The sequence below is a fragment of the Eschrichtius robustus genome, chromosome 2 (assembly GCF_028021215.1).
Source record: "Eschrichtius robustus isolate mEscRob2 chromosome 2, mEscRob2.pri, whole genome shotgun sequence".
NCBI classification, from domain to species: Eukaryota; Metazoa; Chordata; class Mammalia; order Artiodactyla; family Eschrichtiidae; genus Eschrichtius; species Eschrichtius robustus.
Window position 1 is genome coordinate 134,503,038 of NC_090825.1, and position 21,826 is coordinate 134,524,863.

Genomic DNA, 21,826 nt, shown 5'->3' on the forward strand with positions numbered 1-21,826 from the left:
GATGCAGTAAAATGGGAGGATTTCACAGCGAAATGCTCAAAAAATGCACAAAGCTAGCTAGAGGGGTATCCACAGAAGGGCACCTTGAGAGGGAAGCAAATGAGAGGGCTTACTCACAAACCAAGGCCGAGACATTCTTCATTCACTCATTTATTCTTCCAAACATTTATCCATAAGAACTCCCTCACCTGTGCCTCCCACTTCAGCCTTGTTTCCACATCTACGACATCAGATCAAAAACACCATCCTGTTTACCTGACAAGGATCCCCAGATATTTGGCTCTTATTTCTCTCTAAGAAAAAGTGTCTGGGTGACACTGGATGAAGGTAGGAAGCTCTACTCACTTCAGTGCAGGTAATTATTCTTACTCAAAATTGAATGCAAGTGAATGGTCAGGATTTTCCTTAACAAGATGAATAAAAGAAAAATACCTTAAATGCCCTCAAATCTCTCGGCGGAGGCGGGGGAGTAGCATGGAATAAAGGCAGGGAGGAGCAATGCAAACGATGAGCTTAGGAAATCATTTTTACGTAAATTCTGGAATAGTGTAGAACATATTCTAAGAGGTAAAAATAAAGAGAGGGAGATGGGTGGGCCAGAATTTCTTAAAATATATAATTTTCACATATAAAGACTGCCCATTTTTGAGATGCTGGAGCTCAATAACAAGGGGAGGAAGCAGGAGACTAGAATTGAAAGGAATCCTACACCCTCAGTCCCCTAGGCAAAACCTTCTCCCAGTCCCCAGTTCCCTGGACTCCCAGGCTGGCTGCCCTCCCACCCCACCCCCACCCCCTGGCCATTTACCCAGATTTCTACCAGAGCATTTTATCAGTTTGATTGGCATCATGTGCCAACACAGCCTGCCCTCTATTTATTTTTGCTGTGCACTGGAGTCATATTTGGATCCCTGGGCCTTTGCACCATACTTTGCACATAGTTGGCATTCAATAAAAGGCAGAGAATTAAACTCAAGGGAACAGAAGACTTGTCTCTGCTTTAGGAGGTTAATTTTATTTTCCAATTCCTAAACCTTTCTTGGGATTAGTTAGCTGAAGGCCTAAAGGCAAGAGAAAGGACAGGAATTGAGAGGGCATTTTGAGGTATTTGATGGACCTGGAATTCTCACAGAATTAAAAGCCTGAGACTTACAAGAGACCTAGCACAAAGCAAGTGTACGCTTAAGAGCTGAGCAAATGCACAGCACATCGGTAAGGGAAACAAGGAGGAGGGGAAAGGACTTCCTGGAAGATGGCTGCCATGGAGGGATGTCAGGAGACGCTGTGAAGACTGATGAGGGAATCTAGGACAGGGTCTGACAGTAGACGTGAACACTATACCCATATATTCAAACCATCGTTTGGTGAAAGATCACCTGACAATCACCTAAGACTCTAAATGAAAGGGTGTAGATCAAGACCGCTGGTGGCTTTTCTATTGAAAAAAACAAAGTGTGAAATCAGTTTTTTTTTCTTTTTTTTTCTTAAGGTTCTTTTCCTGAAATTTCTAACCTGGACAAAATGTCTATGGTACTTTAACAGCTTAGAAAACTTAGGAGCAAACCTTAGGGAGTTTTGGAGTTGACCCAGAGTCCTAACTTATTGAGTGTGCTGTGCCCCGGAGGTGGGTTCACACCACCCGGTCATGGTTGAGCCCCTCAGATCCAGGCTCTTTCCCTTTGGCCAAATCTCAACCACAGCTAAATTTTCCCAGCCTCTGGAGGCGAAGTGTTTGGGCTGCCTTCTGACCAAGTGTGAGATAGTTTTTTTCTGTTTATGAGATAGGCTACAGAACCTTTCCCAGGATAATCAGTCATCTTGACTGGTGACCCTAGGCAGAGGCAGACAGAACTGGGAGATCTAAATCAATGGATTTGTTTTGTAAAAATCACTTAACTCTACTGGGACAAATTTGATTTGGCTTTAATTTTTTTTTGCCCTTTTTTTAATTGAATGACTTATTCCTTCTTCAAGAGTTACTTTGAATATTTTGCTTGAACCCATTCCTAATTAAAAATAATCTCTTTAAGTATAAACATAATGGTTTTCTAATTTTCTTTTTATTCACCCATCCATCAATCTGTCCATTTAACAACTATTACTAAACTTTTTACTCTCTGCCAGGCATTGTGCTTGAGGTGATCAAAATGCAAACTCTATCCTTCCAGCTGTGTATTTTTCGTTCCTGAATAAATATTTGGCAAGTAAAGAAAATGAGGACGAATGAACTAAGTCATTATGAGGGCAAGTCCAAATAGGAGAAACAAGCAGAGAAGAGTAAAATGTGCGCACGTGACACTGTCTGAACAGTCATACAAATTCTTAGGGAATTGGCCACAGATTTAAAATGTGGGCATTTATTGGCCACTAATTCCTGTGGCCTTGAGGTTGAGGTTCTGGCCATTTAAAAAAAAAAACACAAAAAACCAAAAAACAGTTGATGGGACTTTTCTGTAAAAATGATGACTTCTGACCCAGATGCTCAGAAAAGAAAATAAAGTGGGCTCTTCCCAGATACCCCATCACCCTCCTCCAGGGGCTGAGCCAGAGGCTTGTCTTCTCATGGTTAGCCTGGAGCAACGCTTGGCTCAGCTCTGACCCAGAGGCTGGCGTGATCCAGATGACAAGGCCACACATCTGCTCACAGAATTGGAAAGCCTCAGTAGGATCTAGGGCTTCAGAAGGCATGCATCCTATATTCTCTAAAGAGAAGGAGGGATGTGTGTTGCGTAACCCATAAGAATCATGACAGTGCCACCCTAATTGTCTCCCTTTTGGGCTTACCCTTGCACTCTCATTTCTGCACATGTACAGCCTTCCTTCTACTGCATCAAGTAAGACCTCTAAGTGTCTCTCATTCTAGTAGTCACTGAGGACGGTATGGGATGAATTGAAATTTGAGAAAATCAGACCCTTTAGACTATAATCTCCATGAGGGCAGGGCCTGTGCCCATCTGATACATGGTATCTCCAGTAAGTAACATATGGGTGATGATTAAAAAATGTCTGCTGAACGAATGAATGAATGAATGATCAGCACCCAGTGCCACACTTCATGTTACCTTTGTGGCTAAATACTGATGATAATGCTATATGCTCAGGACTCTGAGGCCGGTCTGCCTGTGTGCAAATCCTGGTTCTGCCACCTTCTAGTTGCGTGACCTTGAGCAAATTCTTAACTCCTCTTTGACTCAGGTTCTTCACGTGGAATGTGGGGATAATAATAGTACTTGTCTCATAGCGTTAGGTTTTTTTTAAGAACAGATGTCTAAAAATATGTCATATGCTCAAAACAGTGAGTGGTGCATAGTAAGCACCTTTTAAGTGTTAGCAGCAATAGCTGTTGTTGTTTGTTAATGAGAATCGGGGGATTCATTCAGTCAACAAACATTTTTTGAGCATCTACTCTGGGCCAGAAATAGTACTAGGCACTGCAAATACTCTGGTGAACTCAACAGAAATAGACTGTCAGATAATCAATTTACAGATTGAGAACTACTTAAAGTCATCAGTTATAAGAACTCCCATTTCTTGAGTCCTTAATGTGCACCATTAATAATCTGCTAAGTGCCTTACTCATATTATCTATTTATCTGTTTATCTATCTATTTATTTATTTATTTATCTATGGCTGTGCTGGATCTTCTATATTATCTATTTTAATCATTACAACAAACTAGTGAAGAAGATATGTTTATTTCCCCCATTATTCAAGATAAGAAAATAGACGTTTAAGTAGTGAAGTAACCTGTCAAAAGCCAAAGAGCAGGTCTCTTGTCCACTCATTCATTCAACAACCACTGGGTACCGCTGTATTCAAGACTCTGTGTTGACAAGAGAGAACTAGTACACACAAGTAAAATCACAGTGACAGCCACAAGTTTGTTTTTCAAAATCAGCCTGTCTCAAATTAAAAGAAGCACACAGCAGAAAAGGATTATAATAGATGAGCTATGATATGACATTTATCTCTATTTATTTGGGACCATACTAAACAACCAACAGTTCATTTTGACAATCTGTTTGCCAACAAGCAAATAAATAGTGTTTTAAAAGGATTCAAACACAGCTGCCATTTAAAAGCATCAATGATTTTTAAAAAATATGATCTATTAGAAAAAGTAATCTTAGTGTTCTTTTTAATTCGGGCACTGCAGACGCTAAGTAATCATTGTTGCAATTAATTGCCTTCTTGTTGCTTGCCATTTTCCTTTCATTACAAGAAATTAGAGGGTAGAAGCAATTATACAATATATATTTATTCAAGCTAAGATGACTTGACATCATTTATTGTATTTGTACTTCCCAAACATTGCCTGATTATTCTTTTAAAACTAAAATTCCTTTAGCTCCAAATGACTTAGCATACTCCCTGTAGTGACACACTTGATAATCATGACTCAAAAATGTGGAGCTGGAAGGGGCTGAGATAATATGTTGTCCCTCCCATATTTATCACCACACTTCCTGAATCATCCAGCTTCGTAATGATGATTTCTTTCCATTCTTTGTACTGTTTGGCAACTACGTGTTTCGTGAATACCTAAGAACGCTTGTAAATATTCTCTTTCCTTGCAGCCAATAAATCTTTAAAATTAAAAGACAAAGTTTAAATGACTTCTGCACTTCACCAGTGTCTCCACTAAATGTACCATACATCTTGCAATTTCAATATTCACAGTTTAAGACTCAGTGATGACTTTCAATCTTACTTTGTGGATAAAGAAGGAGGGGTAAGCTTTGCAGTTTACTGAAAGCTATTTTGTGAGTAAGTCCTGATGGTTAGATGTTTTATTCTTTCTGCTTCTCCATCCTTCCCTCTCCATCCACCTTTATTGACACAAGGCATTGGCCTCTTGTTCCATGGAATTTTTTTTTTTCTTTTAGAGCCAGAAACGGAGAGACAAATATTATAGAAACAACAATTTCAAGGATCTGGTGCAATGACATAGATCAATGCTTATTGAAATTTCAGGAAGCTTGATCTGCTGAGAACATAGTCAGCCGGCATGGCTCATATTTCTAGATGATGATCACAGAGTGGCTGGGGGATGGGGTAGGGAAAGTGAAGCTTCTGGGCAAATGATAGCATGGCTTTAGCACTGGGGAAAATCCACAGAGGCTTAGAAACAAAAGCGTGTCTGGGTGATGCTGTGCAGGCCAGAAGCGATATCCATTTATATACTGTTCTAACGCTACTGTACTAATTGCTATTTAAAGGAGCCCTCCTGCCCCATTATGCTCTACCAGATCACACTTCTTATTTCTTTCATAACACTTTTACCAGTCTGACACTTATGTTATTTACTTCTTAACTTCCATGTTGCCTTCCTTCTCTTACTAGAATATAAGTGTCTTGAAGGGAAGAACCTCACTTTCCTGGGTCACAGAGCCTAAAAGATGCCTGGAAGGTAATTGGTATCAAAGCTTTTTTATTAAATTGGAATTTGAATGTTATTCCACTCTCTCCTCCAAAATAAAATAAAATAAAATAAAATGAGAGCAAAATGTTCACTACTAATAGGATAATCAAAGTCTAGAAAGAACCCGGACTTCTTCCGCAATGAAATACATTCTACCATTTTAAGGAGTTACAGTGATGACTGCATATTGTCGAGTTAATGTGTCAACATCTTAAACATTAGAGATAAATTTATAAATTCATGATCGGTGAATATGAATGTCAAAGTTTCAGGCCATATTAAAGATTTCGCTCAGAAACAATAATACTATGGCCTAGTCCAAAAATGGTCTTAAAATATAAAATGATGCCATGTCAAAGCAAAGTGGCATAAATGTATTGCTTTCAACTTAGTGACTTAACGAAGAAATACAACAGATGCAAACGTCTTCAGACAAGACAAGAATTCTTTCCAAATATCAGAGCCCATTACAGAAGATGAAGATCTCTTTGGTCCCTAAATGGACCTCACGGCGTCGGAATTGTCATTAGTTACTATAAGGCAATGAAGAATTTATAAAATCAGAGCCAGTATGTTATTAAGACCAGGCACAGTGGCTTTAAGGCAATATAGATTTCTGAGCTATTTATTTATTTATTATTATTATTGCGGGTCCCACTGTCCCAGCTGCAACAATCCCAACTCTGAAAGGCCCGTGTAACAAGGTGATAGTATCTGAGAAATAATGAGCTGAGGAATGCTGTTCTTTCTTTCAGAGCAATCTCAGGTGCGATCTTATACTGTAAGGACTGGATCAATACACCCAGCAGCAAACCGCTCGATACCCCCTGAATTATTGCTTCATTTTTCTTCTTATTATAGATGAGTTGTGTTATTATTTTCCCCAAATCAATATTTTACAAGCTTTTTTATCCGTTTCTCCATAAATTTTGTGATTACTTTAAACTGGGAATTCCGGTACACTAGATAAGATGCAGTATTTGAAAGGGATGGAATGTACTGACATGTTTTTGTTTTTGTTTTTGTTTTACTCTTTTAGACACAATGCCTTGTTAAAAGGCACATCATAATCAATAGCCAAAGGAACGTTTTTACGGGGAAAAGTTTAACATAACCCTGTGCTTGCAAAATAAAAGTGCAAATCCTTTAAAATAGCAGCAACCCAAACAACGCGAAGCTAAAAAACACAGAAGGAGGCACGATTGATCAGCACTTTGCATCTGAAATTTCATTCCTCATGCTTCGTCTCCCCTCCAGTTTAAGGGCCAATGCAATTCCCTTAAATTGTTTCTCACAAAGGAGATAACTCTGTGCACCTTGGAGAGATTTAATTGGTTTCCATAGCTGTCCCCTGCTAAGCGTTTAAAACATCAGCAAATCAAATCACGTAAACTCATACCCTGTTCTGCTGTCCGTTTGCTCCAAGCTTGATTATTTAGCTGTTAACATTAGCAGCGCCCACACTTAAGGAAAGAGATCGGGCCTATACACCCTCCGTGAGCTCCGGGATGACTTAATTCTATGCTTCCTATGAAATAATGTGTGTTATTTGGCAGAGATGCTCAGTGGTAACTAAATAATCATTACAGTGCAGACAGTGGTAATTACATGGTAATTCACACTGACTTCATAATAAGCTCTGTATTTTTCACTATATCCCATATGAGGATGAGGCAGAATCATAGTCTTTCATTTCTTTTTAATGCCACGCAAAATAAAAATAAAGTAAAATCATTTTAAGGGCGGGAGGACAAGGAATATAACCGTGGTGAGTTAAGCTACAGATTTCATTAAAGAAATACTTAAATCCATGAAGTCTAATTAGACATGACATCCCAGAACTCACAAACAGTACTTCTAATAAACTCATTAAAATCTTTAGTGGCTTCTTTAGAAAATGGGAGGATATTATATTATAGGCTGTTATATTACATTAAGGTTTTATAATTGTATACGGCCTCTTCTCTTTTTATGCAAAAGGCTACGAAACTTTGTAAGAATAGTTCTGCTTAAATCAGTGAGTCTTAAACAACAATGTGCTTCTTGTAATACGTACTTAATAACGCAATAAACTGTCCTAAGTGGTATAGAATAAAAGGGGAAGCACTTTATTCTGATTGGCTGAAAGGTATCAGGATAAAGGGACTCAATTCCTTATAGCATTGCCGTGCGCAATTTACACTCAAATCTCCATTTACATATATATTATTTAATTTGGGCAATTATCAAGTCCTGAAACCACTTTTCCATTACAACCTGGACCCTTAGAAGGATTCACACCATGAATGCATCATATATAAGCATACAAAAAAGTAGTCTGAGAAGAAAGCGGTGGGAACAACTTTAATTGAATACTTATATTAGTAGATTAAATTAGGTCTGTTTTAAATGAGCCACCCTTAATTAGCTGCAGTTAGGAAAGTGGAATTAATATATTTTACTTTTTACTCTACTCATTACATTTAGCATCAATGGACAGCTAGCCCATTTTTGCTTTTCACCAACAATTGGGTGCCTTTTTGGGAAGGTCTGGAAAAAAAAAAAAAAACAACAACTCGTTTATTTGAATTCTAACATAAGCCCCAAGCAAGATTTAGAGCAGAATCCCCTTATACAATCTGGATATTTTTATGAACTGGGATATACCACTGATACAGTGATACCCTCCTTCCCAGATAGCTGCAGGACAGGCCTATAACAATTCACACGTTCATTCATTGTCAGCCAGTCAGGCAGCAAACGGTAATTGAAATACCTCACTGTGCCAGGCACATAGCAGAGATCTCTTCCCAAGCAGATTTTAATCTTGTCCCTGGTTACCATCATCTTGCAAGTATTTCCCTCTCATTGCCCCTAATGATGGTGATTTTGCCTCCAAGCCCACTTAGTAAGCATAAGATCACTAACTGCAGCGAAGCCTGACACATCTTATCTCCTCAAGGACTTCCAGAGAACTGAGATTTAAAGGCAGAGTGGAGGGTCCACAGATGTCCTCGTAAGTTCCTACAGGCGCTAGACATGAGAATGTGGACGGGACAGTATATTCAGGCAGACCCCGCCAAGTCCCTCTCTGATCTGGCCCTTGGGAAAATGACCGTCTAGTCCGATGAGGTTTCCCAATACTTTCTGGTGACCAATAGATGTCCTGCTCTTAAGCTGGGCTTTCACAAAAATATAGGATGAAGAAAACGCCCTTAGATTGCAAGGCTCCACTTCATCAGTGGTAAAATGGCGCTTGACTTTCCTCTCGGACTTTGATTTACTCAGAGGCGAAGAAAAGCTCCTTCTTCTCTTGTCAACAAAAAGCCAAGAATGTAAACAAATCAGAACAATGGTGTCCATGACACTTTTTTAAAAACCAGATCACATATTGGAGGCCCAAGGAATCAAACATGCTATACTATCTCACCCTTTCTTTGAAAGGTCAAAGATTGACGACCTTAAAGAATTCAAAACGAGCCTGCTAAATACTATGGTGATGTTGGTTGACTGATTTTTATATCCATGCAAAAATGTGATGTCTTTACATATTCATAAATATGGAAGTCCATTCACAAAATAATTAGTTAACTCCCTTTATGTATGATTTGTTCCGGTTCTGTATACAAATCAATTATATGTCGGTCTGGGAAAGGCTCTTCCTACAGGAGCCTCAGTAGCCTCCTCTACAAAATGGGCAGATTGGTTCAGGACATCTCTGAGGGCTTTTCCAGCTCTAAAATTCAGATTTATAAGAGTCTGTTTTTCTCAAACCCTGTTTTGATAAGACCTGCTACTAAGTGAGCACTTACTACATGCCATGCACTGTGCTAAGCTTTTCACATGCATTATCTAATTGAATCCTCACAGCAATCATATGAGATATTATCATCCCCATTTTAAAGATGAGGAAACAGAGTCTCAGACTGGTTAAGAAGATAGCTAGAGTCAAAGTGGGGTCTGTCTTAACTCCAGAGATCCACAGTCATACAGTTTCTTTATAACCAAATGAGCCTAAGGGGATACACACAATGTGGAGACAAGCCAAAGAAAAGGGCTCTGGTATAAAGATTTACCACCAGCTGAGTGACTTTAGCCAAGTCTTTTAAATTCCGTAAGCCTAGTTTTCATCTTCTATAAAGAAATCAACAACTTGGGTAATTAGGTTATCTTTAGGACTCACATTTCATAAATTTATGGCTAGATTTTTCAATCATTTTTTCATACATTCTTCCATTCATTAATTTGACTAATATTTATTGAGTGTTCCCACTCTGTGCTAGGCGCTGTACTAGACACTGAGAATACGGAGGTGAACAAGACAGACAAGGACCCTGCCTTCATGGAGCTTATGTTCTAGTGAGAGACACAGACTGTGCACAAGTAAACAAAGAAATAATCCAGATTGTATCAACTGGTGGTAAGTGCTATGAATAAAATAAAACTGCTATGTATAATAAAAGTGCAACGCTGGAGAGGCAGCCTAAGACTCTAGAAGCCTCCAATCTAATTAGTGAATCATAACTGTAGAAAACTTAAAAAATGAAGTAGAAGTATTTTACGTGCATTTGTAGATGTAAAAATATGAAATACCAAGAAGTCTAATCAGTTACTTGGAGTGATACAGATCTGATATCAGACCCATCACTAGGTGACCTAAATGACTCTTTTTTTTTTAAATTAATTTTTATTGGAGTATAGTTGCTTTACAATGTTGTGTTGGTTTCTGCTGTATGGCAAAGTGAATCAGCTATACGTATACATATATCCCCTCTTTTTTGGATTTCCTTCCCATTTAGGTCACTGCAGAGCATTGAGTAGAGTTCCCTGTGCTATACAGTAAGTTCTCATTAGTTATCTATTTTATACCTAGTAGTGTATATATGTCAATCCCAATCTCCCAATTCGTCCCACCCCCTTCCCCCCTTGGTATCCATACATTTGTTCTCTACCTCTCTCTAAACCTCACTTTTCATACCGGAAAATGGGGCTAAAAATACTTGTCCTTCTTACCTTACAGAAGAGAATTGAATGGGAAAGTCTTGGTCAACTGTACAGACTGCATTGAGGTAAATTTATTTAATTACACAGACATAAGACAAAGATGAGACACAGAGGCTTAATAGCCAAGCCTGTACTTTGGTCCCTGACATATAACTTTCTGACAAGTCACACAAATTTTTTGGCTTTGATGCCAATAATTTTATTAAGCAAAATTTCCAAGTCTTCCTCTGAGCCAGTGCACGTTTCATTTTTCTAGTCTTGAACAAATTGGAGAAGAATGAGACATACAAGCTTGCTCAGAACAGATTCTCCAGGGACACTTTCCTCCACCCAAACCTCCCAATAACCTCAAATAGTCGGCCTGGCCTCAGTGAGTATTTTAAAAATCAGCTAACACTAAAAGGAAACTATGTGCATGTGTAGAATGACTGGGAAGGCCTTATTCTGTGCAGATATTTAATGTGAGTATATTTTTGGCACTAAACAAAGGCCTAAATTAACTCCATATTAACTGGGAGTTGAGGCTTCCTGACACTAACCACCGAGGCTGATCCCAGGTGGCTCTTCCCCAGCAGGTCTGGCCTTCCACGCGTGATATAAAGAAGCAAGCCACAGTTGATGTAACAGGAGCTACACTTGGAGGTCAAAGAGCAGTGGGTATGAGGGGAAGCCTGCTCTTCTGTTGTTGTTTCTGCACATGATTTAGGGAGTCCCAGCTTCTGTCTACTCCCTCACCATTGAGAGGTTTGGCAGGAATTCTCCAATCTGACATTAATGGGATGGTTTCCACCTGCACTTTCAGTGCCCTGACTAATAGAAGATCCACTTAAGATCCACTTTATTCAAATCAAAAATACTATGTGGTACAGTATTCAGTTCACATCAAGGATCACATATGCCATAGGACCCACCAAGAGGAAAGATGGATCAATGTGCTGACATATATGGAAAGAATACCCTTCTAAAAAAAAAGTCCCCTTGTTATATATTCGAATAATTTTAAAGTCTCTCTTAAGACAAAGTGCTTTCCCAATTATGTTATTTTTAAACTAAGTACTGTTTGGGGCATGAACCAACTATAATCCATGGTGATGCTTAAGAGGTCCCCTGAAGAAGAGAGTAAAAACGACAAGGAAGATTAGAAAACTTACATAAATGTAGAATTTTTCCTGGATCTCCCACCATTGCAAATGTTTCTCAAAACAAGACTTTCAAAGATCAGCTTTAAGAACATTGCTGAAGTGGTTATGTTTGGAGATTAAAATATAGCAAATGGTTAGTTATGGCTTTGATAAAATTTTCAGTGAAAGCATCATGTACAGATTCAAAAAGAAGATCTCAAACAACTAAGATAGAAGAGAATATGAAGGGACTAAAAATGGCTCTGACTTTGATAATAAAAAGAAAAGCACTGATGTTAAAGATGGCTATAATGAGTTTGAATAGAAGTGTAAACCCTAAAGGTGGAAAAAGTTATATTTGTAAATGTTGTAAATTATTTATGTGATTTTAATATGTATACTTAAATAAATTAACATGTGAAATACTATAAATAGACAACTGATAATTCACTGGTATCTATAAATATGCATATGGCTAACATGGTCCTAAAGCAGAAAACCTTTTGTTAGGAAAATGAGGGAACACCTTATATTAAGGTGTTATATATGCTCTATTCTGGCATATATGATGTTGAAAGTTCTGTGAAAGAAAAGATGTGGTTATCCAATGATAGGAGAAAAATTAGGTAAATTATGATGTGGCCACAAAATGGACTATTACATACCCACTAAAATGCACTTAGGAGGAATTTAAACTAATAGAGGAAACGTTTACTTTACAATTCAAATTACAAAGTAGGATACAAAATTATATACATATACTGTGATTCACTCTGATAAAAATACATAAGAGTTTATGAGAAAAATATTAGAAGAAAGACTAAAAAATATTAACAGAGGGATGGGATAATGGATCTCTCCATATTTCTCATGTTTTTTAAATTTTCTATCCTATATGAATATGCATGATGTTCATAATGATACGATTTGTTTAAAATATGTAAGGCTCCAGTTCCTGTCAGACCTCACCTGTTCTAGAAACACCCACACTCTCCCATCACTAACGATCTAATTTAGGGGATCACATAATTCCAAAACTGAGTAAGTGAAAGCAATACCCCAGGGGGTTTACAGCTGTGCAGGCTATGGTATCCTTCGACCAGGGTCCAAATCCTGGCTCCTCCATTTATTAACTACAGAACCTTGGGGAAGGCACTTCACCTTTCTAAGTGTTTTTATCTTTAAAATGGGCCAATAATAGAGTCAGCCTTACACAGATTCTCAGGGGGGAAAAACCTGCCTTACATTCTAGTAATGCAGACAGGAAGAAGATGGAGAAAGAAGATAGAGTGGGAAAAAACAGTATAGAAGTCAAGAGAGGCTGTTGGAAGCCCACAGGGTAGAGAGAGGAAAGGAGTTCAAAACTCTAGTGAGAAACGCTGCTATCCTGGGGAAGGTGGTTTGGGAGGGGCCTGCATCGCCCCACCTATTGTCATAAGTTTGGACTTAAGTTTCAGACGTAAGTGTTTTAGATGAGTTCTCATTTTTACTTATGGAAAGTACAGTAGTGTTTCACATAGTGGGGGAAAATTTACAGAATTCATTGACCCCCCCAGAGGTGGTTCAGGTAGAACAAACAGCTGTGTGTCAGGCAGTTGGTCCCAACCTCTGAGACTCAGGCCATCTGAGACAGGAGGCCTTCGGAGCTACTTACATGCAGTCAGTTGGGGTGGCTGGTGAATCCCAACCAATAGGCATGCCAAGAATGAGGGTATAGGACTAATGACCCTGTGCTATAGGTTTCTCAGGAACAAAAAGAGATGAGAACCCAGATTCAACGTATCTATGCTTTAACGAGAAGATGAAGATATATCTCACGATGAGATTCTACTGAAGTGCGAAATGATTATGAGAGACTAAAAATTGTTTTAAATTCATAATGCCCTGATGTTTATGATAGTTAAGTGAAAGAACAAATTAATATTATGTAAGGTATCACCCTATTTTGGTAATGACGCAGATAATCTGCATAGGAAAAAGACAAGACATATGCCGTTAAAAATAATATGAACAGCTAACATGTATTGTTTATGTTTAAAGAACTGGCAGAAATGTGGGCAATTTTAATACTATTTTAGTTATTTTCTGTTGGTGCTTCCTAAATTATCTGAAATCAGTGTGGGCAACTTTGCAATAAAGAAAGAAAAACAAGTTTTAATCCTCTAGTGGGCACCACACCACTTAGTTAACAATGAACAGAAAGATGGGTATCCGTACCACTGTAACTGTGGACAAATAAAATAGAAAATAATCCTCCATCAAACATTTGGAATATGTCTTAGGAAAGGAGAAAAAGAAAGAAATTTATTTTCATCTCCCTCCCACCCACTGCCCTCCGTTTCAAGGCACATAGTTTAAAAACTGAAGGGTTAATTTATCATGATGCTGGGTAAAAAACAAAAACAACAGCCTTGAAAAACTCCAAATAGTTTATTGGCTTTGAAAACCAAATCATGTTATATTATACTAAATAGATTAGAGGTTCAAGACTTTATAGTATTGCATTACCTTGGCAAGAATGCACATAAAGCTCAGTTCCTACCTTTATTGTTAATAGCTTTCTAATCCCTGACTAGAAATTTATAGTTTAGAAATGGCAACACATCTTAAAGATTAAAGCCATGTGACAAGTAGTTCATGTCCCTTAATAACCAAATCACATGCCTTAGATTGGGGAAGCTTATCTGCCTTTTCCTTCTATACGGTTTCATCGGTAGGAAACACTTTATATCCCTATTACATGAATGATGAATGGGACCGTTGGTTATGGTCTGTTATTTGCTTGGCTGTAGTCAATATGTTTTCTTTGGACAGGGATTTCTGTGATTTATCTCTCTCCTGGCCTTATCACTTATTAACTCTGGGTAGACAGGAAAAAGCCAAGGTTGTATATAAGGCCTAGTGGCCATTTAGATCTCTAACGTCCGTGAAAATATCCCTTTTAATGATCCTGTTACACTAGCTACTCAAGTCCTGATTATACTCCACTCCAAAAAGGAAATAAAGGTCGTATTTCTTGGAAAGTATGTACATAAAATATGCAAAATAATATGCTTCCTTCAGACCAGCTTTATTCTTTGCAGAAACGGCTTTCATTTTATAGACGTCACAGAAGTACAATGGGTTACTTTTAGTGATTCTTGTTGCTACTGTCCCCATTATGGCACCAACAGTGTTTAAGCTGACAAACGCCAGTGGGTTCAGGATCACCAATCACATCGACGTACATCAGATCAGGAGCAATCACATTTTGCGCAAAAATTCCCTTTGGCAGAGGAGAGGAGGCTTGGGACTTAGCCTTTGGATCACAAAAGCAAAAAGAATAAACATTCCCTCTGCCTTGAATTCTTTTCTTTGTGTGTAAATGGCTCATTTGGAGTAATATTTGAGACATGTGGACAGGAGCAGCCTGTTAATTTTTCCTTCTTCTTGGGTCTTTTCCAATTAGGACACTGCGAAGGCAAAACTGCTAGTCAAGTGTTCATTACACAGCCCTCCTTCAGCTGAATCCTAAGTGAAAACAATCTGATATAAAAGAAAACGCTTTCTTGCCTTCCTTTCCCCAATTCTTCCTGAGTTTGCTTAGGCCCGTCTGTATAACAATTAACATATGTGTAGAATATTACCCTTTACAAAACATTTTCATGCCCATTCTTTCATTGATACTCACAAGACCCTTTGGATGCCCAGAGAAGGAAGGACCCCACCGTCTATTAAGTGGGAGGAAGTCAAAAATCTGGGCCTGAGTCCTCCGTCCCCTCACCCCCACGTCCAACCCGCCTCCAGGTCCTGTCCACTTTTCCTCTTAAATACCCCTTGAATCCTCTCACTATATTCCATCTCTACCCATTACCACCCAAAGTCAAGTCATCAAATCTCTTTCCCAGAATACTGCAATGGCCTCCTAACAGGTCTTCCAACATCCATTCTGGTTTCCTGTACTCCAGCCAGCCAGAGTTTTTTGTTTTTGTTTTTGTTTTCCCAAAATGAAAGTCTGGTTATGTCCACCTGACCACTTAAGGATTGCTCTTGAGATGACAACTAGACTCCTCCCGCTGGCTACAAGGCTTCATAGGCTTGTCTCTGCCCAATCTTCTCTCTCACCATTCTTTTCCTCTTTCACCATTCCCTTCCTCTCTCTTGATTTTTTCAGCTTCACTGGAATTTTTACAGCTTTCCAAGATGCCACGTTTCCTCCCATTCAGAGCCTTCTTACGTGCTTCTCTCGGCTGGAGCACTCATTTTCTTTCCCCACCCCACCTGACCCCATCCTTCATCAATTGCAGGTTAACTCTTAATCATCCTTCAAATCTCAGCTCATGCATCTTTATCTGAGAGAAAATACCTCTAACTGACCGACTGGCGGTCCTTTGTTATATTCTTGTCTGAAACTCTGTTCCTGTTTTTCTGGGCACTTAGCAGGTTTGAAATTGTAAACTTATGAATATCCACATTCCCTCTTAGACTACAAAATCCCTGAAAAAAGGGGCTGTGTGTGGTTTTGCTCAACATGGTTTTAGAACACTGCCTAGAATAGAACAGGCAATCCACAAATATTTGTGAGATGAGTGAATGAAGTAACAAAAGAAAGTCATAAAATCAGAATTAGAACCGAGATCTTTTGATTCTGACTGGAACGCCTAGAAAGAAACAATTTCCTTAATCAGATGAAAGCTGGCACACATATAACACCAAACAAAATGTGCCCTAACAACCAATTCTTTGTATTTTGAAGAGAAACCTTCCCATTGTCTGCTTCTTTCTTTTTGCATTTACTTTTAGGGAGCATTCATACTGTACCAGGCACTGCCAGGAGTGTATTACATACATTTACTTATTGACTCCTTAGATGCAGGTACTGTTAAAATATCCTCATTTTACAGACAAAAATTGAAGAGTATGTATAATATAGATCCAACCGCATTTTTTTTTTCTTTATCAAAAACCCCAGTGACTGTGTTCTCTACATGTAAGTTCAAGTTAAAAGGGATAGATTCTTAATTAACAGCTCTTATTTACATTCCCTGTCATCCAGAGCACAAAAATCAATGAGGACCCATTGCTTCTGGGCAATATGTCAGTCAATTATTAGAGAACACCTATGGCAAGTAAGATGTAAGTCAAGTAAGTCAAGGTGCTTCAACACAGTGGGCAAAACAGTGTAAGATTAGGGAAGGTTCGCTCTTCCCTCAAGCAGCTTGTGGACCTCTTGAGATGTGTCTACCTAAGATCAAAAGAAGAGAGCCAACAGTAGAAGGAAGTGAATGATGAATGAGCCATCTAAGCACATGCAACAAAAGAGATCCAAGGACAGAGACTCTTCCAATTAATCAAGATGAGCCATAGGGAACATCAACGTCACCTAGTCCAATTGGCTCATTTTACTATGAAGAAACTGTAGTCTGGAGCATGTCAGCAACTTGTCCTGTGTCTCATAGCCGGTTAGCAGCAGGGCTGGGACTAGAATTCAGACCTCCCTGATCTCAGCCCAGTGCCCCAGCCACTTGCTACTGTGGCCAGAGAACACCTCCGAGGGGAAATAGAGTTTGAACTGGAACTTACAGGGGAATCACCATGTCCAAGGTTGCTAAACATGAATTGAGCGTGAGGCATAGTGAGGAGACGGGTTTGAGTGGAGCCGAGGAAGCACCGGGCCCAGAGCATAGTGAGCTGTGAATGCCAAGCCCAGGGGTTTGGGCTACATCTTACACACAGGGAGTAGATAGGCAAGGTTTCTCTGCAGGGACATGCTATGAAAGTGGCTTTTCAGAAGCTGAATCTGGCAATGAACTAGTTTAAGAAGACGCTAAAGAACAAGAGATCCATTAGGAGCAAACTTTTTCCCTAAAACTGATGACTTTGTTTATCCCCAGGATGGCAGCCTTCATCTGTGCAGGAGGTTTCCAAGAACTAAAAACAGAGCTTTCTCCCTGAAACCTCTTGAATGGGGATTGAAGCTGATTAGAACCTAAACACCTTTGAAGGGGGCTGGTGATAGACGGTACCCATGTTACTATGGCCTCCAGATCAGGGGTTGAAATTTGGGATGGAAATAAGAGAACAGGTGTGTGTTGTTCCTGAAAAAATCAACACCTGAGAACTTTATAAATCTGGGCTGCCTTTTTAAAATATGTATTGTTTGAGGTGGTTTCTAAGAAAATATTTGTTATATCAAAATTGTTATCGTCGCATTTATTAATCTTTTTCTTGCTGCCTTATACTGTGCTCTTTGTATTTGTGGTTGATTGATGTTGCCTCTTTAATTTACCGATGACTACATTTTTGTTACTAAAATTCCTAAAGGACATTTCGTAGACCTCTAGGAACATGGTGGAGAAGATAAACAACACATATAAAATATTACACCATGGTAGGGACTCAGCAACAAATGAATGAATGAATAATTATAGTGGTCGTCAGTTATTAATAGAAACTACTAATATCTGGCTAAGTGCTCATGCTAGCTCACCCTAGGTGCTTTATACACATTTCTCTAATACTAAGAACAACCCCAGCAAGTTATTATTCCCTGTGATAATGTAAAGTTGAGGCGACTGTGGTTCAGAGCTATCGTACAATGTCCCCAAAATAACCTGTCTGGTAAGTGGTAGAGCTGAGAGTTCAAGCTACACCCCTCATCTCTTAAACCCAAGGACTCAATCACTATCTACATCATCTCCTTGGAAGTGAGGGAGGAAAGACTAAGGGGAAGGAATGAAAAGAGGGAGAAGGGAAGAAAGAAGAAGAGAGAGTGGGGGCAGAGGGAGAACATAAGAGGAATGGGGAGAAAAAAGGAAAATTTGAAAGACATGGTACATGTCATCAAGTTTCATGGAACATATTCAGCCAACATGGTCCCTTCTACATGCAAAGTAATTTGGGGCATGAGGTACAAACAAGAAGCATTTCCAGGAAGAATATTTATTTCAAAGTGGATTCTGAGACTAACATACAAGGATTATGTATGTTTCACAGGGGCAGGAAGCTTGGTGGAAAACGTTAAGAATAGGAGAACCCAGTGGTAGAAGGGATTTGAGATGTGACCTACCCAAACATCTGAGCTGTTAGGTGATCATCCATTGGGGGCTTTCACCAACTTTTGGGCAGTAGGCAGTATATAGCTCTTGGTGCACACCTAAGCTGGTCCAACATCCTGGTGGCCCATTTCTCCAGTCACATTTTTCCCAAAGTCAGCAGCCCCTCCAGTGGAGGAATAACTGGACTGAAGTTAAAAAGTACATTTGGATTTGGCCACCTCTTATGAGGAAAAACCAATTCTAAGAACTTTGAAGAAGCAGCTAAAGGCTCCTGGGAGTCTTTTACCAGCTCCCAAGGTTACTTAAAAGTTTAGTGGGAGAGATTACAGTTCTAAAAGATCCAAGTCACTTCAAGACATAACAACTGCAGGAAAGCAAGCTACGAGAAGAACAAAGATATTGGCGAGACCCCTTCCAGGGCAGTGGAGGTTTATGGGGATTTACTTCCCATTGGACTGACGGACCAGACACAGGATTAGAGAGGGCTTTGAAAACAGTCCTGTCCTTAGAAAGGGGTTTTGTTTCCTCCTATTAGAAAACATGATTTAAAATGTAAAGTCAGCCTTGCTCTACATTTACATAAGAATAACTGGCCACAATAAATCAGATCAGGGATGCGCTACTGAGCTTTTTCGTTCTGATCCAGTTGGGCTTCACTTTGCTCCCTCACTCTGATTGGGCAAACACCAGGGAACCGTAGAGCTGGCAGCTGAGAACACCTCACGTGTCCCTGGTCTGAAGCACCAAAGATGGAGAGCTGCCCTCCTGTCCCTACCAGTGGAGCCAGCTTGCAGGCAATCTGTGTTTAGTCAGATTCTTTCCCCCCACCCCGAATAGTCTGCCTTTATTTGCATAGATTAGGCCAGGCTGTTCCTGTCTCAGTTGTGTGTGGGTTTTTTTTCATCGATTATAGATTTTTAGGGACTTGCACATACACACACCCAAACCCTCTCACACACACTCAGAAAACAACAGTGCCTTAGTTTGGGCTGTTGTTTTTCAGTCCCAGGACATTTCTTTTTCTCTTTTTAAAGGGAAAAATTCCAAGTGATATTCTACTAAGAAACAACTGTTAGCTCACCCCATCCAGAAAAGCAAGCCTCACATCTTGAAATGCCGTGGATGTTAAAGAAAATGAAATGTGAGCTTCTGTGGGTGGACGGAAGGGGAGGGCTGCAGGTTTCCAATGAGCTGAGCGGTTGTTCGGATATGAAGAACAGAGAGGATTTACAACCCATCCCTGCGCCTCCGCTAGAAAGTGGTGACAAGCAGAGAGGTAAACTGAGCAAATCACAGAGGCTTGGCAGCAGTGGCCATAAACACTTCATGATAATGATCAAGAGTTCCAGGTGTAGTTCAGAAATTAACAGAGACTCCCTTTTGCTAGAAATGGTGTAATGTCACAGTGACTGTGAACAGCCAGCTACATCAACAGGGAAGTTTTTGTACCAGTTTCTTTGAAAATTTTATTTTTCCAATGCAGGGAGAGGTGAGAGTCTCTCTTAGAATACTTGAAAAACTAAGTCTTCTTGTCTATTGCCCACAGTTCGAGGCAAGATCAGCAGAAGCATTTTTTCATACTTTAAATTTCCCACACACTTACACACGTGCGGGAAATCCTGGAGTGCACACCCAGGATTTCTCTCTCTTATCCTTAACTACTTTGCTAGACTTGCAAATCGGCCGCTTTTACCTTTGATCTTAATTCCCGTCTTATACAGTTTTTCCAAGATGTGATTTCTTAAATTGATGGCAATTTTTTTAATGGTTAAAAAAATTCCCAATAACGATGCGTCCCCTAGCTATTTTCTTTCGAGAACTTAAGTAATTTAATGGGGATGACTTTTTTTTTTTAACTTTTATGGCCAGGTGGCTCAAGGGGATATTTTGTTGAACACTGATTAAAAATAATTTCTTCTAAAGGAGTCCTGACCACAAAATGGAACCATTAATGGGCAGGGACGTTGTCACCAAAGCGGAATCATGCCTGATCGCCTCTCGTTCCTCCCATCACACGAGCATTTTCTTCTTCTTTTTCTTCTCCTTTTCTTGTCCTTAATGGCAGAGTAAATAAGCAGCCAGCGAGGCCTAAATGTTTTCGGCCAAAAACAGAGTCCAAACTCCGCAGAGAAAACATTTGGCCTCTGTGGTTTTGTAATATGTTCCAGAACACTGAGTTCAGTGAAGAACATTGTGAAAAACTCCCATCCATCGGAATGATGGTGGGGAATGTTACAGTATCAGAAGTTTCATTTGGTCCTTTTCCTGCAGGCCCATAATGAGGCTTGTAAAAAAAAAAAAAAAATAGCGCTATGTGGAAGTTCTCATGGGAAAAATGAATGGCAAGAAATCCTAGCTTTAAAAGAAACAGCTAATCTGCTAGTTTGATTGTTCTTCAAAACTTACACTGAACCAATGAGCCTAATTAAAAACACTTGGCCTACTTCTATAAAGCATCATTGCTTTCTCTATGCTTCGTTTGTATACACCACAAAACTCCAGATAGACTATTATTTTTTCAAGTGCTCACTAACAAAGTGCTGACTTTGTTGGGATGGCTGAGCTAATTTCTTGAACTCAGTGTGAAACCTTAGCTAAACAAAATTGTGGTAATTTTCCTTAATTTGTAGAAGTGATTGGAGTGCAAACAAAATTTTCCTCTTGGGTCAATCCTATAATTTTCAATTAACTAAAACTAATAGGCAGGCAGTCACCAAACCTGCATTTTGTTTAAAGGACTGGGAGGCATTTCCAAGGGTCAGGATGCATTAATTGTTTTTATAATTTTGAGGGGGGTGGAGAGTCACTAATAAGCATGGTCGGTTTTGTTCCTAGTGTTAAAATACAAAAGGAAAGATGCTTCGAGGTAAAATGTCACAGCAAAATAAAATTTGTCCATTTAATTGTATGGTTATAATTAGGATGTGTTAGCAGTTATCCCTTCATGCTCTGGAGTCTCCTTGTGTGAAAGCAACTTACACTCTGTACTTAAGCTGGCCTTCTGGTCCTTTATTGAATGAAGAAGGAAACATGGGGCCAGTTTCTGGAGACAGCTGCCCAGAGATGACTGCTACTTAGCAGAGGACCTAGAATGTTACCACTCCCAGTGTGGTCCTTGGACCAGGATCATCCGCTTCACCTTCGGAGCTTGTTAGAAATGCAGAGTCTCAGGTCCCACCCAGAGCTACTGAATCAGAATCTGGATTGCAAAAAAGATCCCTGGGTTAGGGATCTTTTTGGTTTCCTAAAGATTGTTTGGTTT

General features: G+C 39.4%; 1 protein-coding gene across 11 annotated transcripts in view; it reads right to left on the bottom strand.

Annotated features, from left to right (window-relative positions):
* The window catches only part of EBF1 (EBF transcription factor 1), a 398,013-nt gene that overhangs the window by 55,223 nt on the left and 320,964 nt on the right, over nucleotides 1-21,826 (bottom strand). The window lies entirely within an intron of this gene.